Source organism: Protopterus annectens, chromosome 3.part1, assembly GCF_019279795.1.
Source record: "Protopterus annectens isolate FY-2018-M chromosome 3.part1, PAN1.0, whole genome shotgun sequence".
In the NCBI taxonomy this organism is placed as follows: domain Eukaryota; kingdom Metazoa; phylum Chordata; order Ceratodontiformes; family Protopteridae; genus Protopterus; species Protopterus annectens.
The window spans coordinates 120,473,533-120,488,904 of NC_056732.1; the positions used below are offsets into that span (position 1 = coordinate 120,473,533).

At 41.9% G+C, this 15,372-nt stretch overlaps 1 long non-coding RNA gene across 1 annotated transcript in view; it reads left to right on the top strand.

The window, feature by feature from the left end:
• Positions 1–1,637: 1,637 nt before the first annotated feature.
• LOC122798026 overlaps positions 1,638–15,372 on the top strand; it is a 173,227-nt gene continuing 159,492 nt past the window's right edge. The window contains exon 1 of the long non-coding RNA XR_006364204.1: positions 1,638–1,736. This is a non-coding gene — a long non-coding RNA (uncharacterized LOC122798026). The remainder of the gene's footprint in view (positions 1,737–15,372) is intronic.

The window sequence follows — 15,372 nt, forward strand, 5'->3', positions numbered from 1 at the left end:
TGCAAACTGGCTCAAGGACAGAACCCACATGGTTAGAATTGCTGGAGCCATGTCAGACTCCAAACCAGTTACAAGTGGCATCCCACAAGGCTCAGTCCTGGGACCTCTCTTGTTCGGTATATATTTCTCGGAGGTACAGGCCAACACGGAAGGACTGTGGCTGACCAAGTTTGCAGATGACTGCAAACTGGGCACCATAATTGACACTCCAGCCGACACAAGCATCCTCCAAAAGGGCCTCATAGAAACAGACAACTGGTGCCAGAGCCATGGCCTCGAGCTAAACACCAAAAAGTGTATAGTCATCCCCTTTGGCAAAAACAAAGTGCCCACAAATTACCACATAGGTGGTAATCCATTAAGTATGGAAGAAGTAATTAGGGACCTGGGTACCCAAGTTGATAGCAATCTCTCATTTGACAACCACATGGCCAAAGTGGTTAGAAAAACATTTTATATAGCCCACCTAATCATGAAGGGATTCACATCTAGATCAGGGGAGGTCATCGTGCCTCTTTACTCATTCCTCATCAGGCCCATAATTGAGTACAATGCCCCTTTTGGGATGTACCTTACCAGACACCTGCAGCAATTGGAAAGACCCCAAAAGTACCTCACCAAGAGGATCAAAGGGCTCAAACAGATGCCATATGCTGCCCGGTTAAAGAAACTCCAGCTCTACTCAGTGGCATACCGCCTGCTCAGAGGCGATCTGTGCCTGATGTATAAAGCCATGTCCAACCCAGAATTAATGGACATGCTGCACCTCAGAAAATCCAAATCCCATCGAGCTAAGCGCTCGAGAGACTTGAACATCAGCACTGAAATAAATAGGACATGCTGGAGGGACAGATTCATAATCCAGAGGTTCCCTTCACTCTGGAATAAAATCCCAGTCCAGGTTAGGCAGAGTCCCTCATTGACTCTCTTCAAGAGGAATCTTGATGAGTGGATGGGAGATCGTAGGTTTACGCCGGGTATCACTTCTGTGTCACTGTTAGACAGAGGCACAGTATACTAACCTCGAAAAAGGGCATAGCAAAATTAATTTAAAATGGGTGGCGAAAGCCAAACACACTCTGGCTAGGCTTATAAATGAATAAAATCACCAAAATAACAAATATCAAATTCAAGAAAATGAACAAGAGTCCAGTGCCACAATGAAAGTGCAACAGTCCATTTTAATAACTTGAAAAAGCTGAATTAATGAGCGTTTTCGTCTGAGACACAGACTTTTTCATCTGAACATCTGCAGCATTTTTGCAAGGAAGAGTGGGGCAAATATTGCCAAGTCAAGATGTGCCATGCTGATAGACTCCTACCCATGAAGACTGAATATTGTAATTTAATCAAAAGGTGCTTCAACGAAGTATTAGTTTAAGGGTGTCCACACTTAATGTAACCAGCTTATTGTACATTTTTTATATTTTTCCCCTAACAGATTTGTTTTTCAGTTGAATTTTATAGGTTATAGGTCACTTAAAGGTGGGAAAAGTTCTGAAACGATTTACTGTGGTCTCATTTTTTTAATCACAAAAAACTGGCATTTTAACAGGGGTGTGTACATTTTTTATATCCACTGTATAACCGATTTTGTTTTCAGATTAATTTACTAACGATTATGGTTTGTCTTTCAGGAATTCTTTCACTACGTGTTTGGCACCATTCTACTTTTGATTGCCTCTATCGTGCTAGCAGTTGACCCACACAAAATGAGTAGAATCATAGCTGCTACAGTAAGGCTTTTTAATACTTCATTCAAAATCTAATCTACTATGCAAAAAGTGGTATATTGTTAAGTCGGTTTAGTTTTGCAGTTAGTATTTTTATGAACTACAGCTGATAAAATTGCATTAGTATGCTGTATAATTTTGTGCAATGTAAGCATATTAACTCTGATTTAGTGGGATTTAACAAGTGATACCAGGACCAGGCTGTAGTAATGACTGACGTGAGACAGCCTGTACCAGCATAACAGAATCATGTGTAATGAACCACATTCCCTGTTCAGCCATAAATCACAGCTTCTAATCTCTGAAATAGGAAACAGCACAGCATTTACAGAAATAAAATATGAGTAAGGAACATAAAAAACTGAAATGAACATTAAGCAGTTGTGTTGTCGCCTCAGAGCAAGAATTTCTCCAGTTCGATTCTTAACTGGGGTGCTTTCTGTGCGGAGTCTGCATGTCCTCCCTGCATTCATGTGGGTTTCCTCTGGGTGCTCTGGTTTCCTCCCACGTTACAATGACATGCATCCGGAGCGTTTCTGCCTGGGCCTCCCCTGAAAATTGGCTTCATTCCAAGTCAGACTTTCCCGTTAAACAAACGTTAAATAAATACTGCAGTACATTATTCAAATCTTAAATTATTAATACTCACTATTTTATTTATTTCAAAATATGGGGAAGTAATACAAACACACGACAAAGTTATTCTAAATGAGTGGCATAAAGAATAATATGGAGAAACAGATGAGACTATCAATACTCCTGTTTGAATCAGCTTCTCATAAACTCATCAGGTCTGACAATTCATGAATTCCTTATGTTGGCACAAACCTTTTATCTGAAGTGTGCAACAGGCATAAGAAATATCGTAGTGGTTCCTAATTCACAGACAACCTCAGTCGCACTTCTGTTGCAGCATACATATTGGGAGTAATGTTAAAAAATCTAACTGCAAGGGTTGTTGAATGTCACATATGACCCATAGTAGAATACAGCAGTAGCTTCAATATCTACTATATTACACAACTGTAATACCTGAAATCTCTATACAGGAGGTTCACCACAAAATGATTAAAGTAAAATGACATGCCATACAAGGAACAGGTATTGTTATATAAGAAGCAAATTGGTTTTGACATACAAAACATTTTGACAAGTTCATACAAGCAGTATTAGATATTAAACCCTGTCAGACAAGATGTGCCATAAGAAATAAGGAACTGAATTTGCAAATGCAAAGCTCTAGGACTAGCCTTTATATTATATTAACATTAGCCAAATTATAACAAACTCCTGCCTTACATTAACTTGTCTGAATCCTTAAATGTATTCAGAAATAATATTGATGATTTGAGTGGGATCCTTGGCATATGATGTTGAAAGTAGGGAGTCCATATTCCTACACTATCAGTGACCTGAATACTGTAACCAAACTTATGAAACATAAAATGGATGCAAACTCCCCTTTAGTGTATGTACCACAATGACTTGTACAATTTGTAGATGTCTTTACTGTTGAAGAAGGGCCCTGTTGGAGTATGCTGTGCAAATTCAGTATACAGACCTTCTACTGAGACTCTACTAACCAGGGTCATTCCCTCCTACCTGATATCAGACATCACTTAAAGGCACCCCCTTTCTGTCGCAGCTGTAATCAGTAATCTCATTTCCTTTACACCTATACAGGTTCATTGCACCTATGTTAGCAGCCATTGGAGACCTGAATTGAATGTATCCCATTACTGACCGAAGTTGCCAGCCTTCAACCACCATCTTGTCAATGAGTAGTTAATACTCCTGTCAAAGTACAGGGAATTGGCAGCTGTTGTTATTGCTGATGTAAAAAGGGATAATGCCATATGTGTTTGTGGTGATTATAAGTATCAGTCAGGCTACAAATGCTAAAATATATCCCCTCCCTTGAGTGAAAGAGCTTGTGACCATGTAGAGTGGTGAAACTATGTTCTCTAAAACTGATCTAGCCACTGTACATGAACAAGTAGGACATGATGATTATGTGAAAAAATATGTGTCAGTTAATACACACAGAGGTTTGTGTGTAACAAATTGCCATGCATTGTGAGCACTGCACCATCCATTTTGAAAATATTAATACAAAACGATTTCAAGGATTTGAATGTATTTGCATATTTGTATAATTTGCTGAGATCTAGGAGTTCAAATAGTGTCTCATTAAATTATACAGTGAAAAAATGATAGCAAAAGTATAGACTTAAAGTTTAAAAATCAAGATGCAAGTTTGGTAAATCACAGACTGAACAACTATGGCTTGTTCCACACTGGAGAGTCTTATAAAAAAGAATTTGCAACCATACTTAGATATATTACCGATACTTCTAACTCTATATGATTTTCAGGAGTCGTCATTACTAGGCACATTGCGGGTGCTAGGAAAAACACTTCTGGCTAACATCAAAGATTGAAACAGTACTAATTTCATAAACTTTAAAGGGCCATTATCTCAGATTTTTTGCTAGAGGAGTTTGTTTACATTTTAGCACTGTGCAAGTCTCATGTTCACCTAGAGGCAAGGTTTTCAAAGAGCCTTGTTAGCATACTGCAGGTCAGATTACAAAAACTCAGTTAAGGTTGATATAGGAAGTGCTAAGAGCTTACAGTTGAGGTTTGACCTTTTGTATTTTCCTCCCCCCACTCATAAGCAATTAGATTTGAATGACTGGATTTTATTCAGCTAGAGATGCTATCTTGTCACACACACAGACTTGGTGCCTCTCTAGCACTAAAATGATATCTACTTTACTATGTACTTGTTTTTGGAAAATTGTCTGTAATAAATTTTCAGACCTTGGCAATAGTAGTTTCACTTCATGCTTGTTGCTACTAATATTTTTCCGTCCACTGGCAATTATTTCTCATATGGTTTGTTAGTGTGTGTATTCATGTAGTTGCACTTTTATAGTCATACAGACGTTCCATCATTTTACAGCACAGCATTGCTTTGGACATTTGTGTCTTTCAAAGAAACCTGCTGTTGTATCTTTCGGCTTTTCCCGGTTAGGGGTCACCACAGCAGAACTCCGGTCCGCTAATGATTGGCAGTAGATTTTTACGTACCAAGTTGCCAGCCCTGACGTACAACCTTCAATGAAGGTACGCCCATTCACGCATGTCTCCACAAAGAAGACGCTTTAGCTGAGAATCAAACAGGATGTCTTACTGTAAGGCGACAAGAAACCTGAGAGTAGCAAATGTCTTAATATTCTAAAAGAATAAAACATTTTGTATCTTTTTTCTAAAAATGTCGTGCAGCTTTGGAGCTGAAATCTAATCATTGTTCTGAAAGTATTTTCTCATTAGATGATGTTGTCCTTCAGAAATCTCACTGTAACTGTTTGTATAATAGTGATTCCATCCTCTTGAATTTCTTTTCTCACTTTGTTCTACAATTCATTGTGGTAAAATGTTTTAAATGCTCATATCTTTCCTGAATGTTTGACTGAAGTACAGTTAGTTAGCATGATTAACATATGAAAGTTGAAGCACATAAAGTCAATACATGACCCATATATTTTTCAGTACCATTCCTAGTATATTATACTAGGTAATTACAGGGGTACTTTTTTACTAAGGCGTGCTGCAACCAAAATCTCATTTCATCGATGACCCTATACTTTGAGTAGTTATACTAGCTATTTTTCTATGTATGTATGTGACACATTATCTATGTTTATACTCATGTGGTTTGAAAACAACAGCCTCTACATGTGTTACTGACAAACTTGCAGTTGAAGGCATTCTTGCATATATGTAAATTATGTACATGTTATATATTTGATAATGCAGGTCTTTTAGTGTATAGGTTCATAGGTGGGTACTAGGCTATCTGCCCGAAGGCATTTATAAGCCTAGCCAGAATCTGTTGGCTTTCGCCGCCCCCTTAGATTAGTTCCCTGTGCCTCTGTCCAGCAGAACCACTGAAGTGATCCCTGGGGTAAACTTTCTATTTCCCATCCATTCGTCAAGATTTCTTTTGAAGAGTGTTAGCGAGGAGCTCTGCCTAATGTAGATTGGGAACTTACTCCAAAGCATAGGAAGTCTCTGGGACAGGAATCTCTCCCTCCAGCATGTCCTATTTATTGTTGTGGTGAGGTTTAGATCCCTAGAGCATGTGGCTCGAGGGGATAAGGTTTTCTTTAGGTGGAGCATGTCCATCAGTTCTGGGTTGGACATGGCCTTGTATGTCAGGCAGAGATCACCTCTGAGTAGGCGGTATGCAAGCGAGTACAACTGTAGTTTCTTCAGTCGAGCTGCATAGGGTATCTGTTTGAGGCCATTGATCCTCTTGGTGAGGTACTTCTGTGGTCTTTCCAGCTGTTGCATGTGTCTTGTAAGGTACATCCCAAATGGGGCGTTGTACTGTAAGATGGGTCTGATGAGTAGAGTGGCACAATGACCTCTTTTGATCTGGATGCGAACCCTTTTGTGATTAGGTGGGCCACATAGAGGGAATTTCTAACCACTTTGGCAATGTAAATATCAAAGGTGAGATTACTATGTACTTGGGTCCTCAGATCCCTTATTACGTCTTCCATATTTAGGGGACTGTCACCTATGTGGTAGTTTGTGGGTACTTTGTTTTTTCCAAAGGGGATGACTATGCACTTTTTGGCATTTAGCTTGAGGCCATGATTTTGACACCAGATATATGTCTCAGTGAGACCCTTTTGGAGAATATCTGTGTCAGCCGGAGAGTCAATTATAGTCCCTAGTTTGCAGTCGTCTGCGAACTTGGTCAGCCATAGTCCTCCTGTGCTTGCCTGTACCTCTGAGAAGTATACGCCAAACAGGAGGGGTCCTAGGACTGAGCCCTGGGGAACGCCACTTGTAACTGGTTTAGAGTCAGACCTAGCTCCCGCAACTCTCACCATGTGGGTTCTGTCCGTGAGCCAGTTGTCAACCCATCTTGTGACGTAGGGGTTTATGTTCAGGCTAATGAGCTTGTCTATAATGCCAGAATGGGGAATGGTGTTGAAGGCCTTAGCGAGGTCTAGGTAGGCTGTGTGTACCACCTTTCCCTCGTCTATAGCCTTGCTAACTGTCTCAAAGAAGTCCACCAGGTTTAGGAGGCATGATCTGCCCTTAACAAAGCCAAACTGGGTAGGGTCCAGTGTTTGGAGGTTCCCAATGTCTCTGTTAATGAGTTCCATGATGATGCGCTCCATAGCCTTGCAGACCAAGCTAGTCAGGCTTATAGGGTGATAGTTCCCGGGGTCTGTTGTGGCTCCACCTTTGTGGAGCAGAATAATCATTGCTCTGCACCACACTATGGGTATGTAGCCTGTGGAGAGGCTGAGTTTGAACAGTGTGTTTAGGTGAGGGATTACTTCGTCTTTGAGCTCATATAGGACGCAGCCTGGGACACCGTCCAGTCCCATTGATGCTATGTTTTTGGCTTTGGAGAGGGCTGTTTTAACCTTAGTGTCTGTGATTTCAGGGACTCTACATTCTTCTGGTATGGTTATGGGCCCTTTTGGGGATGAGATGGGGGGTGAAGCTTGCGCTGAACCTGTCTGCCAGGATGTTGGCAATGTCGGTTGGTTCAGTGTATTTTGTGCCATTCTGCACTAACTCCGAGCAGATATGAGCATTGCCACTTAGATTCTTGACATAGCTAAAGAATGCCTTGTGGTTATCTTTGGAGTCCTTGGCAATTTTTCTTTCAAAGCTCGCCTTGGATGATTTTATGAGGGATCGTAGTTTCTTGCTGATACTGATCAGGAATGTCTTCCCTTCTTGGGATTTTACTCTTTTCTGTACTAGTTTCCTCCTCCTGTTGTATAGCTTGTTTATGGCAGGAGTCCACCAGACTGGTTTCCTTTTCTTGGAGGAGTGAGTCTTGGTTTTGTTTGGGATGGCACGATCCATGCATTCTTGTAGCTGCCTGTAGAATGCATTAGTAAAGGATTTTGCAGCTTGGACAGTGTTATCCTTCAGCATGGGGGCTTTGAATCTTTCCACCTCGGTCTTAAGTAACGTGAAGTTTGCTTTTGAAAAGTTTTTCACGGTGGCTTTCTTGTCCAGGGGTGGGGGCAGACTATGGATATCCAAAGTGATTTGTTTATGGTCAGATCTAACCAGCGAGGGGTTGACCTCTGGTGTGGAACACCAGTCACCCATGTTGGTGATGACCAGGTCCAATATGTTGTCACCTCTGGTGGGAGTGTTGACCAGTTGAACCAGAGCATTTAAGTTTATAAATTCTAGGAAAAGTTGGGCAAGGGAGTTAGTACTTGAGTCTCCCATTTAATGTTTGGGCAGTATGCATCGTTGCTTTAGAATTCCTCTTCAAGGTTACTATTGTAATTGTAAACTCATATGTTACTGCTACATAGCAAAACTGGCTAATGGGCAAAGCCAACCCTATTATTTGGGAGGCATGTTCTCTTCAAAAAGAGTAGTTACTTGTGGTATCCCCCAGTGATCAATTCCAGGACAATTTGTCTTTGTATTTACGTCTACAGTGTTAAGGCTGACATCAAGGGCTTGTAGCTGACCAAGTTTGTAGTTGTCAGTACCTCACTGTCTGACTTCCAGATTTTTCAGGAGGGACTAGCGTACAGCAATAAGTGCAGCAATAAGTGGTGCCTGGAACACAGCCTAAAACTACATGTCAAGAAGTGCAGCACCAGCACTGTGTCTTCAGCCAAAACTGACCCTGTCATTGGGGACTTGAGCACTTTCACTGACAATTAGATATCATTTGTATCATTATGTATCTGTTAATGTTAGGAAGTCCTTTTATCTAATCATCAGCTGCGACTAATAGAGTATAATGTCCCGTATGTACTTGCCTAAGCATTTGACCTTCAGAGACTGCATTGTTTTCTCATTATAATAATCAAGTGTTGTATGTCTTTCTTGAGCTACCCAGACATCCGTAAAGCACTTTGTCTTTTGTCTGTTTTCCATTCTGGAAAGGTAATCTCTGTCTAACCTGCATAGCCTCAAAGGATCCAGTCTACTGTCACCAGCTCCACATCTGCAGAACCAGTAACATCCTAAACTCCTGTTCAAGAGAACTCTTCTACCATAACATAAATAGGACCTGCTGGCAAAATAACCATATATCCAAGAGAATCCCCCATTAACAGAACAGACTTCCTTTTAATATAAAGCAAAGTAGCGCCCTGATCCTCTTTAAGCATAACCTGGATGCATGGATGGGCAATCATAAATATGTGCTCTGCACACACACACACACACACACACACACACACATACATATATATATATATATATATATATATATATATATATATATATATATATATATAGGTTCATAGGTAGGTACTAGGCTATCTACCCGAGGGCATTTATAAGCCTAGCCAGAATGTGTCGGCTTTCACCGCCCCATTGATTAATTAACTGATCCTCTGTCAAGCAGAGCCAATGAAGTGATCCCAGGGGTGTATTTTCTGTTACTCATCCACTCGTCAAGGTTTCTCTTGAAGAGTGTTAGTGAGGGGCACTGCCTGATGTAATTTGAAATTTTGTTCCAAAGCATGGGGAGTCTCTGACATGAATCTATCCCTCCAGCATGTTATATTTATTGTTGTGGTGAGGTTTAGCTCACTAGAGCGCGTGGCTCGCAGTGACTTAGATTTCTTTAGGTGGAGCATATCCATCAATTCTAAGTTGGACATGGATTTGTAAGTCAGACAGAGATCACCTCTGAGTAAGCAATATGCCACTGAGTAAAGCTGGAGTTTTTTCAGTCGAGCTGCATAGGACATATGTTTGAGACCAGTAATCCTCTTGGTGAGGTACTTTTGTGGTCTTTCCAGCTGTTGGAAGTGTCTTGTGAGGTACAGTCCAAATGGGGCATTGTACTCTATGATGGGTCTAATGAGTGATGAGTAGAGGGGCACTTTAACTTCTTTATTTCTAAATGCGAACCCTGTAGTAATTAGATGGGCCACATAGAAGGATTTCCTAACTACTTTGGCAGTATGATTATCAAAGGAGAGATTACTGTCTACCTGGGTCCCCAGATCTCTTATTATCTCTTCTGTATTAAGGGGGCTGCCACCTATGTTGTAATCTGTGGGTGTTTTGTTTTTCCCAAATGGGATGACTATGCATTTTTTGGCATTTAGCTTGAAGCCATGACTTTGACACCAGGTGTCCGTCTCAGTAAGGCTCTTTTGGAGGATTTCCATGTCAGCCATTGAGTCAATTATGGCTCCCAGTTTGCAGTCATCGGCGAACTTGGTTAGCCCTATTCCTGTTGTGTTTGCCTGTACTTCTGAGAAGTATATGCCGAACAGTAGGGGTCCCAGGACCGAGCCTTGCGGGACACCACTTGTGATTGGTTTAGAGTCAGACCTGGAGCCCGCTATTCTTACTGTGTGAGTTCCATCTCCTGAATAAGAGGTTTATGTTCAGGCTGGTGAGTTTTTCTATAATACTCGAGTGGGGATTGGTGTCGAAAGCCTTGGCGAGGTCAAGGTAGGCTGTGTGAACCACCTTTCCCTCATATATGGCCTTGGTGACTGTCTCGAAGAAGTCAACCAGGTTTACTAGGCATGATCTGTCCTTAACAAAGCCAAACTGGGTCAGGTCAAGTGTTTGGAGGTTTCCAATGTCTTTGTTAATGAATTCCATGTTGATGCACTCCATAGCCTTGCAGACCGGGCTAGTCAGGCTTATGGGGTGATAGTTACCAGGGACAGTTGTGGCCCCTCCTGTGTGGAGAGGGAATAATCATTGCTGTGCTCCATTCTATGGGCACGTAGCCTGTGGAGAGGCTGAGATTGAACAGTGTGTTTAGGTGGGGGGTTAGTTCGTTCTGTAGTTCGTGCAAGACGCAGCCTGGGACACCATCTGGTCCCATTGATGCTGTGTTTTTGGCTTTTGAATGGGCAGTTTTCACCTGTGCGTCTGTGATTTTTGGGACGCTACACTTTTCTGGTAATGTTGTGGGCCCTTTTCGAGGTGAGGGGGGTGTGAAATTTGCACTGAATCTATCTGCCAGGATGTTGACAATATTAGTAGGGTCAGTATATTTTGTGCTATTTTGCACTAGTTCAGTGCATATTTGTGAGTTGCCACTTAGATTCTTAACAAAGCTAAAGAAGGCTTTGTGGTTATCTTTTAAATCCTTGGCTATTTTTCTTTCGAAGATATACTTGGATGATTTCATGAGGGACCTCAATTTCTTACTGATACTGATCAGGGATGTCTTTCCTTCTTGGGATTTGCTTTTTTCTGAACTAGTTTCCTCCTTCTGTTGTATAGCCTGTTTATTGTAGGGGTCCACCAAACTGGTTTCCTTCTCTTAGAGGAGTGAGTCTTGGTTTTGCTAGGGATGGCATGATCCATGCATCTTTGTAGGTGCTCATAGAGTGCATTTGTAAAGGTTTCTGCATTTTGAGCAGCGTTATCCTTTAGCGTGGGGGCTGTGAAACTTGCCACCTCTGTCTTAAGTAAGGTGAAGGTTGCTTTAGAAAATTTTTTTACTGTGGTTTCCTTAGTTGGGGGTGTGGACATCCAGATTGATTAGTTTATGGTCTGATCTAACCAGTGACGGGTTGACCTCCGGTGTGGAACACCTGTCACCCATGTTGGTGATGACCAGGTCCAGTATGTTTTCACCTCTGGTAGGGGAGTTTACCAGCTTATCCAGAGCGTTTGAGTTGATGAATTCCAGGAAGTGCTGGGCCTGGGAATTTGTACTCAAGTAGTTTTCCCAGTGAATGGTAGGGTAATTGAAATTGCCCAATATCAGGGTGTTTGGTAGGACCTTCATGTTTTCCAGTGTCTCCAGAAAGGTGGAGTGGTGGTCCTGGATCATAGAGGGTGATCTGTAGCAGGCCACAATTTGCATTTCAGATTTGCCCTATGTTAGTTGCACATGGATTATCTCAGAGGTATAATGCTGCACCACTAACCTGGAGGTGTAGGTATCCTTGATGAATATGGATACACCCCTCCTTTTGTGTTTCGGTCCATGTTCTGTGGCTGAAACGTGTAGTAGGAGTTGTAGCCCAGTAGTACTGGGGTACTCTCTGGAGTCTTGAACCAGGTTTCAGTACTGCACAGATGTCAATGTTCTCCATACTGAGGAGTGCTTCGAGCGCATGCATTTTGAGATTTAAACTCCTGGCATTGAGTAGCATAACCCTCAGATGTTCTTCCTGTTGCACTGTTGCAGTCATTACATTTGGGTAATCTGCTGGCAAGTTGCCCTCAGTCAGCTTGATTAACAAAGTCTTGGGTCCTGCGTCAGTTGCTGTCCCTTCTTCTATGATGTCAGGTAAAACATGCAGCCAACGCCATTTTCATCAGTCTTTCTTGCAGCGTGGTGCCCAAAGCAGAAGCAGTTCGCAAGTGCCGGTCGCCCGACTCCTGAAATTTTCATTTTAGAGTTTCAGAGCCGAAGTCTTCAACCTAAAGCTAAATACCCCGTTGCTCCTTACTGATGTCAGTAAAAGTTAATAATTGTATTACTTGTGGGAAACAAATACATCATAAGAATTTTCATTTGTAGTGTATTCCTTGCCTAGGCCCTGACCACAATGTGCCTTGTTGTCGTTGTATTACTTGTGGGAAACAAATACCTCATAAGAATTTTCATTTGTAGTGTATTCCTTGCCTAGGCCCTGACCACAATGTGCCTTGTTGTCGGTTTTGTGCTAAATTTAATCAATGCACTATTAAGCGTAGGTATATTTTTGCATCTAAATATTTTGGCTCAAGATTTAACTATCCAGAAACGTCATCAGTTAGCAATCTGACTACCGAAATACACAAAAAATGCAAAGAAAAAGACAGAGACAGACCATCGAGTTCCAACACCAATGACAAAGCTTCTCCTAAGCCAGTCGCTGGTTCGCCGGTACTCAGTGAGGCACTTTCGCAGCCCCTGATGCCCACTACTTTTGATTCGCAGGCCTCTGAGAGCCATTTGGAGTCCAGTATGCCGCGAGACATTTTAAGTATTGAACCCGCGGATGTCTCTATCTTAGATGGATCTGGAGCTGCTGAGCAGGCACCAGCTTCTGAGGGTGTTTTCATGCCTAAAGATTTGTATATTAAACCAATGCCATCTTCAAAACCTAGGCCAAAATCAACTTCTATGTTTAAAAAAACGATGCTTGGGCCACGTGTACAGGCCCCTATGCCTAAAAAACAAATGATCAAAATGGCTGAGGATTTAATTACCTTGATCAGGGGTTCCCATCCCCCTCCTGCTAAGAGGCCTAGGCCAGGCACTGATTATGAATCATCAGATCAGGTTTCCATTTCTTTTGATTCCTCTTCTGATCAGGAATTATCTATTCCACCTTATGAGGACTCAGATGCATAAGAGTCCATCCTTTCTGCTTCTCCTCCTGAGGATTTTTCTTTTGGAGAAACTTTGCATACCTTAAGGGAGCATTTTCACTGGGAGAGTCAGGATTTCTCAGAATCCAAAAAGAGGCTTAGGGATTTCCTCCTCCTTCCTCAGCATAGGCGTTTGGCTATATCTCCTGTTCTAGACATTGTTGATGATGTTTTCTCAGAATCCAGCATGGCTCCTGATTCCCTGCCTGCGGCTCCTAGTAAGCCAGACAGATATTACAGGGTTCCTGACTCCCACAAATTCCTTTTTAAAAACCTTTTTAAAAAAGGTGTTAAGGATTCTACTGCTAAAAATGTTACCCCTTCTGATAGAGACTCCAGGGCGCTGGATAGATGGGGTAAGAAGGTTTACACGCCTGCAACCTTGGCAATCAGGGCTTTAAACTGTCAATTTTATATGCTTAAATATCAGCAGTATGTCATGGGCTTACTTAAACAGAAAATGATGTTGATTTCTGACTGTGAGGAAAATAGAGTTACAGGATTTATTGCATTCAGCTGAAAAAGTTGGAAAGCATACTTTGCAATGTGGTTTTGATTCCTTGGAGGCCTCTTGCAGGGCTACTGTAACTGGATCTGTGATAAGAAGGCATGCTTGGCTCAATGAGCAAAATCTGCCTGATCATGTTAAAGCAAAATTGTTGGATGCTCCTTTACAACAGGACAGTCTGTTTGGTAATAAGGCAGAAGAAGTTTTGAAAAAGATGGAAGACAAAGCTAAATCTATGCAAACTGTAAAAGATTTCCTACAAGTGCAGCCATCCAGGTTCAGTAGGCACTGGCCTACTAAGAATTGGTCCTTATCAGTTCCCACCAGAGCCGCTTAGGTCAAACCCAGACACTCCAATGGCTCCAGGTTTTAGTCACAAGGAACTTACAGAGCAAAACAATGGGGTGCCTCCACCTCCAAATCTGGAAGTAGCAAGGCACCTCCCTATGGAAAACAGTCTCAATGACTTTCCTCTGCCATCACCAAGCACTTATCTTTTGGCAGCCCCTTTGGGGGGGAAACTGGCACTTCATGCACAAAATTGGCATCTAATTACCCGGGACAGGTGGGTTTTAAATATAGTATCCCAGGGATACAGATTTCATTTCCACATGTTCCCAGTCCCAAACGGATGGCCAGATCTGCCTCCAAATCAGTGGGCAGAGGCCCAGAAACAAGTTATGTCCCTCGTAAATATGGGGGCTATTCAACCTGTACCAGAAAAGGAAAAGGGACAAGGTTTTTTTCAAGACTTTTCCTGGTACCCAGAAAAGACAAATCATGGCGTCCAATTCTGGACTTATCCATTCTAAATACATTCCTGGACATTCCAAAATTCAAGATGCTGACTCTACAACAGCTACTGCCTATGCTAGGCAAAGATGCCTGGCTGGTAACTCTAGACTTAAGAGGCTTACCTGCATATCTCAATCAGGGAATCTTGCAGAAGATACCTCCACTTCAAAGCAGCTATTTGCATTACCAGTAAACTGCACTGCCCTTTGGCTTATCTACTGTGCCCAGGGTCTTCACAAAATGCCTGGCACCAGTAATTGCATTTTGCAGACAAAGAAACATTCAAATTTATCCTTACCTGAACGATTGTCTAATTCAGGCAGAAAACAAGGACACTCTCCTAATACATCTGGTGTTTGTAAAAAGGCTTCTAACTTGTCTAGGGTACACCATAAATGAAAATAAATCACACCTGGTACCCTCTCAAATAATTACATTCCTGGGTGCAAGCTTGAATACAACTGCCCAGATAAATTACCTTACGCCACAAAAACAAATTCAATTGATGACTTGCTTCAAACAAGTGGCCACAAAAACCCAGCTATCTGCAAGACAAATTCTGCAGGCCTTGAGGTTCATGGCTTCCTGCATTCTAATAATTCCATATGCAAGACTGCATATGAGAACTTCAATGGTACCTAAAAATCATATGGAGTCAACGTTGTTACAGCCTGGAAGCAATGATTCCTATTATTCCTTGCCTGCAACAAGAGTTCCTATGGTGGGCAGAGACCTGTCACCAAAACAAGGGACTGTCATTCATTCCACCCCCTACCACACAAACCCTGAGAATGGACGCATCAGATTATGCTTGGAGGGCACATATGCATTCAGAGCCAATGGAGCCCAAATCAAATGCACCTACATATCAACCAGAAAGAGATGCTAGCTGTACAGAATGCTCTGGCAGCCTTCAAGGACTATCTTCATCCAGGACAACTACTGATAAAGACAGACAACTCCACAGTCATG